The sequence below is a fragment of the Haliotis rufescens genome, unplaced genomic scaffold (genome assembly GCF_023055435.1).
Source record: "Haliotis rufescens isolate VD_foot unplaced genomic scaffold, xgHalRufe1.0.p SCAF_77, whole genome shotgun sequence".
Taxonomy (NCBI): Eukaryota; Metazoa; Mollusca; class Gastropoda; order Lepetellida; family Haliotidae; genus Haliotis; species Haliotis rufescens.
Window position 1 is genome coordinate 919,862 of NW_025964369.1, and position 6,000 is coordinate 925,861.

The 6,000-nt window shown below is 38.2% G+C and overlaps 1 long non-coding RNA gene across 1 annotated transcript; it reads right to left on the bottom strand.

The window, feature by feature from the left end:
* Nucleotides 1-1,395: 1,395 nt before the first annotated feature.
* On the bottom strand, nt 1,396-5,787 carry LOC124111661. Its single transcript, XR_007219255.1, has 6 exons — nt 5,752-5,787; nt 4,318-4,353; nt 3,516-3,551; nt 3,207-3,260; nt 2,391-2,420; nt 1,396-1,431 (listed from the first exon to the last, which is right to left on the bottom strand). It is a non-coding gene; the product is annotated as an uncharacterized LOC124111661 (long non-coding RNA).
* Nucleotides 5,788-6,000: the final 213 nt, after the last annotated feature.

The following is a 6,000-nucleotide window of genomic DNA, read 5'->3' on the forward strand; positions in this document are numbered from 1 at the left end:
AGTTCGAACCTAAAACGTCACTATTCGACTTCATAATGTCTTCACACTCACGAGACCCGTGAAGATCCGGGTCTCGTGTAGGTCTTCAAAAAGCCATGCTTGGCGTAAAAGGCGACTATGCTTGTCATAATAGGCGACAACAGGATCGGATGTTCAGAGTCACTGACTTGTTGATGTATGTCATCGTATACCAATTGCGTGGATCGATGTGCATGATGTCAATCACTGGATTGTCTGGCCCAGACTTGATTATTTACAGACCGCCGTCATATAACTGGAATATTGCTAAGTATGGCGTTAGAAAAACAAACAAACAACAATCAAGCATACTCACGGTCACTCTTGCTGACTTGGGCTCCTCCTACGATAAGAACTGAAACACACAATTAACTTCAGATGACAGTTGCATTCGTCTTTGACTAATTGTCCGGAACCTTGACGATAGAGATGTAACTATATCTATAGTCACAACGTTTAGTGACAAGTTTGAAGGAAGTCATTCCTAAAGTTTGTCACGTGGGAAAGTGGTTTATGTCTGAGAAGACCCCTGAAGACCCGTACAAAGCACTCAAATCCAATGAGTTTCTCTGGACACGCTGTTAGGTATATGCTCTATAATATCCTAATGGGCGGTCGTGTAGCCTAGTGGTTAAAGCGATCGCTCGTCACGCCGAAGATCCAGTTTCCATTCCCGACATGGCTACAATGTGTGAAGCCCATTTCTGGTGTCCCCCGCTGCGATATTGCTGGAATATTGCTAAAAGCGGCGTAAGACCAAACTAACTCACTCACTCTAATATCCTAATGTACGATGTATGCAGACGACGGTCTGCAACCATTGGCTCACATCAGAAACACTAACATAAACATTGGCGTCACATATCAAGCGATGTGTTTGCGTTGCCTCACAATACGTACCTCTGAGGAACTCTGTGAGATCAAAGGCTGCAAGAACTGAAAGGAGAATGTAGTGTATTAAACAATTCATTTTATTTGTTTTGTTGTTTTGTAACATTCATTAAGAGGCACCGGGTGTGGCACGATACTTTCCCAACGTAGGAGTACGTACATAATGTGAAGGGAGGGGATTTGTATTTAGATATGCTGTAAAAGATTTGATACATATCTGTAAGCCTCAACTTGATGTGTCAAATACATGTTTACTTAGTCCTCAGCGGCTATCAGACATATCATTACATATGTCCAAATTACAGGTGTGTTCTCTAATCCCCCATAGTGACGTATATGAAAGAATTATGAAAGCAAACAAGTGAAAATATTCAATTTTACATCGATGAAAGGTTGAACAGTCATGGACATATGGTACTTCCAGGTCATTGGGAGTATAATTGTGATCGAAATATTGTTTTGTGGTTGGTGTCATTTATGACATACTTATTGTACGGTCCTCGGGAGCCAAGCCTCGAAGCACTGAAACCATAAAACAAAATACAGTTAAGCCAGGAATAAAGCAATGTGGTTTAATTTTTAGACAGAACACTGATGTGTATATATTACAATAATAATTTTTTTACATCACAGTTATACTATATTACGCCACTTTGGAGGTACTATGTATTCAAACAGATCAAGGCTTTTCAAATATACTTCGTTTCAGCAAGTCTTGACAGAATGGCTTCCATGGCTTGTGTCCACAATGTTGTGACATTAAAACAATATTACAGAAGCTGATGAAGGAGTAAGCATATACTCCGAAACTTTATGTTGCCCATAACAAAGAAATTGACATCATAAATGTATATATTACAATAATAATTTTGTTCACATCACGGTCATACTATATTGTCGTATGTATATATCTATATAAGTACAATAAGATTTTTTTTCACGTCAGTCAAAGTGAATTATGGCTACATAGTGGAATAATGGTCAAGCAAACGAGTGTTGTAGAGTTTAAGCAAATGATCAGTGAATTCTAAAGTTTTATTACTTTTCGTTCGAAAGAAATTCGTACCTAGGTTAGGTTTCTCAATGGTTATCGCCGTAAACCCATGCTTGCCTTAAAAAGGCGACTATGCTTGCCGTAAGAGGTGACAAACGGGATCGGGTGGTCAGGCTCGCTGACTTGGTTGAAGCATGTCATCGATCCCTAGTGTGTCGATTGATGCTCATGATATCAATCACTGGATCGTCTGGTCCAGACTCGATTATTTACAGACCGCCGTCATATAGCTGGAAAATTGCCGAGTGCGGCGCAAACAAACAAACCAACCAACCAACCAACCAACCAACCAACCAACTCAATGGTTGTCGTGCTGTCCCTTTCATCATAATCATGGCAGCTGAAATTCAACATCATTTGTTCACCTTGGTCATGTTAAAATTCCACAGTTGTAACCATCCACCCTTTTTAACCTTTATGTACCTACCTTTAAGGGTTTTCTTGCTTTCTTGTAATTCTTAAAAAAATTCAATTCTTTTAAAAAGACATCACAGCATATTAGAACTTCATTTTGAATCGACAAAACGGACATAAACTGGCGTACAGTCATGGATGAATTGTACGTTAAAGAAATTAGTTAGTTGTAAAAAATTCAAAATGAGTAAAAGAAATATGTGTTAGTGCCATCATCCAACGAAAGGATAAATATTGTCTCGTAAAATTATTACCATGCTGTTAAAACATTGGCTGCTTATAGATATTTCATTATTTCCAGTCACTTCAATACAATAAACACGGAATGATCTATTCATGACTAACAAAAGCAGAAATTTGCGACTATGCTTGTCGTAAGAGGCGAGTAAGGGCATCGGTGACTTGGTTGCTGCATGCAATCGATCCCAAGTGCGTAACTTTACATACTGCCGTCATATAGCTGGAATATTGCTTAGTGCGGCGTTAAACAACAAACAAACAAATTTGGGACCTAGAGATGTCAATGTTAATAAGATGAAACTTTCTTATTTGCCTTTCTACAATTTATCAGATGTCAATGGATGCTACTCCATAAATAATTATGTTTTTTTCTATATTTCACTGAAAAAGTCGCATATCTGACATTAAAACAATCCAACATGTTATACTTTTTGTTGCGGGAAATACATAACTGAGAAACGTTGTAATAAACAGTTCAGCTTAATCAAAATGTAGGTATTTTTCTGTGTGGTCTTCATTACAATAGCTGATCATGTAACTTATGATAGTTATTGGGGGGCACAAAGACAACAAATCGATTCATACATACCCTCTTCATCCGAACGAACAGTATCATTATTAGTTGGTAAGTCAAGTGAAAGAACTGTAAAAATAACGAATGTAGATTAAATAAATAACATTAATAAGAAATGCAAATACGTATCGTTTTAGCTTGCCCTTTTCAATGTCTTTAGAAAAAGTTTCAACCAATTCCTTAATTATAACACTAAGTACCTTTTAAAAAGGGTCATAAGTATGAGTATTATGCTTAAAGTACATTAATGTGGATTGAGTCGTAATGTCCGCAGATATATCAGATGAGGTGACGTTTGGACACAGCTTTTTGTCGTTCACTTACGTGTTTTTCGATCTGCCTGATTTAGGCCTTGAACATCTGTAAGACAAAAATACACCCATAGAATGACACATACATTAATTCACTCAGTAGTATTACCTTGAAATAAACTAGAATCGAAACAAAATATGTTTCCCCCTAATCAAATACAGTTCAGTTTCTGTGACATCCCCTGAAATTCACAAATCGTAGTTCAAATGGGTTTTTTTCCAGTGGGATGCACCGATTATTGTAAGGAATATCGTATGATTAAGTTTCCCTAGCAATTATGACAAACATCTTATTAGTACAGAGGAAGCTGATGACGTTGTAGGTGTAAGGACATATGGTTGAGTGAGTGAGTCAGTTTGGTTTTAAGCCGCTTTGAACAATATTCCAGCAATATCACGGCGAGGGACACCAGAAATGGGCTTCACACATTGTACCCATGTTTGGAATCGAACCTGGGTCCTCGGCGTGACGAGTAAACGCTTTGACCCTAGACTAGGTTGAGGGGGACACTTGGTGACACTAAGAATAGTCATCAGACGTCGAGTCATTTCTCAATGTGAGAATGTTTTCAGAACTAACTTCAAACTGAATGACAGTTCATGTTAAGAGCGTTACCTTACCCATACGTGATGCTTGTTAATAAATATCATTTGTATTCATTTTACATTACACACAGCTTTGTGTACATGCCTGTCACCTCTGAATCGTTTATCTCATGGAAGCAAATTAAATAGCGAGCCAAGTAATACATTTCTTCATAGAATGGTTCATGTTTAAACACTGGAATAATTTCTATTTCTTCAGTGGTACCTACATGTCACAATGCCCCATGGTTTCGTGAACGTAGTAACTGGAAAACAAAAAAAGAGAGGAATGCTTTTTTAAGATCTAGGGTACACACAATTAAACTCTGAACACTGTCTGCAGAACAATGACTTCAATTGATTGTTATCAGGTTATTTGACATCTGAAAATGTAACAGGAATGTTGTGACAGCAAGGATTTGTTTGTTTGTTTGTTGTTTAGCGTCGCAGCCATCAATATTCCAACTGTATGATGGCCGTCTGTTAATATTCAAGTCTAGACCAGACAATACAGAGATTGACATCATGAGAATCGATCCACGCAATTAGGATACGATGAAATACATCAACCAAGTCAGCAAGTCTGACCACCCGATCGCGTTAGTAGCCTCTTTCAACAAGCATAGTCGCCTTTTACGACGAGCATTGGTTATGAGTAAGACAATTATGTTGGTTGGTTTGGTTGGTTTGTTGTTGTACGCCGCACTCAGCAATATTCCAGCTAAATGACAGCGGTCTGTAAATAATTGACGGCAAGCATGGGTTGCTGAAGACCTTTTCTACCCCAGAATCTTCACGGGTCAAGAACATTATGTGAAGGGTGGAGATTTGTATTTAGATATCTTTGAAAGCTTCAACTCGATGTGCCGCCTGCCAGTGGCATATGTTTTGTCTTTTTATTATTGGCTGGCATAACGTACAGCCGCTGGTGTCAAAAGTGATGGCATAAATCTGCTGGGAGTCCTGCAGAAAGCGAAAGTAATGAAAGTCGCCATTTAAATTTGATCTGGTTTGTTTTATACTTCAATTGTGATATTATCACTACTAATTTGTCGCCCCTTAAAGATCCGGGGTAGAATTGGTCTTTAGCAACCCATGCTTGCCGTAAAAGGTGACTATGCTTGTTGTAAAGGGCGACTAACGGGATCGGGAGTTCAGGCTCTCTGACTTGGTTGACGCATGTGATCGATCCGAATTGCGTGAGCGATGCTCATGATATTAATCACTGGATTGGCTGGTCCAGACTCGATTATTTACCCACCGCCGTCATATAGCTGGAATATTGCTGAGTGCGGCGTTAAACAACAAAATACAAACAACCATTTGATTGTCCTTTGTTGACAGCAATTTAGAAAGTATTATCTTGTTCTCATCGCGATATTGCCGATGCTTTTTTAACTTACTCACTCACTGATGTGTCATATTCATGTTTAGTTTGTCATTAAAGGGTATCAGACATATCATTACATATGTCTAAATTACAGTTGTGTTGTTCTAAAATCCCCATGATAACATACATGAAAACATCAACAAAGAAAACAAATTTAGATATTCATTTTTCCATCAATGAATGGTTGAGCTGTCATAGACATATGGTACATCCAGGTCATCCTGAGAATAATTCTGATCGAAATATTGTTTTGTGGTTTGTATTATTTACATACTAGGTGAAATTTCCTCGTCAGTCATTCCTTGTAACAATGAAACCATAAAACAAAAAACCAGATAAACAAGGACTCATGATGAAAAAAACCAACATCATTTTATACTCAGCAATATTCCAGCTATATGACGGCGGTCTGTAAATAATCGAGTCTGGACCAGACAATCCAGTGATTGACATCATAAGCATCGATCAACGCAATTGGGATAAACTGGCATGCATCAACTAAGTCAGCGAGCCTGACCACCCG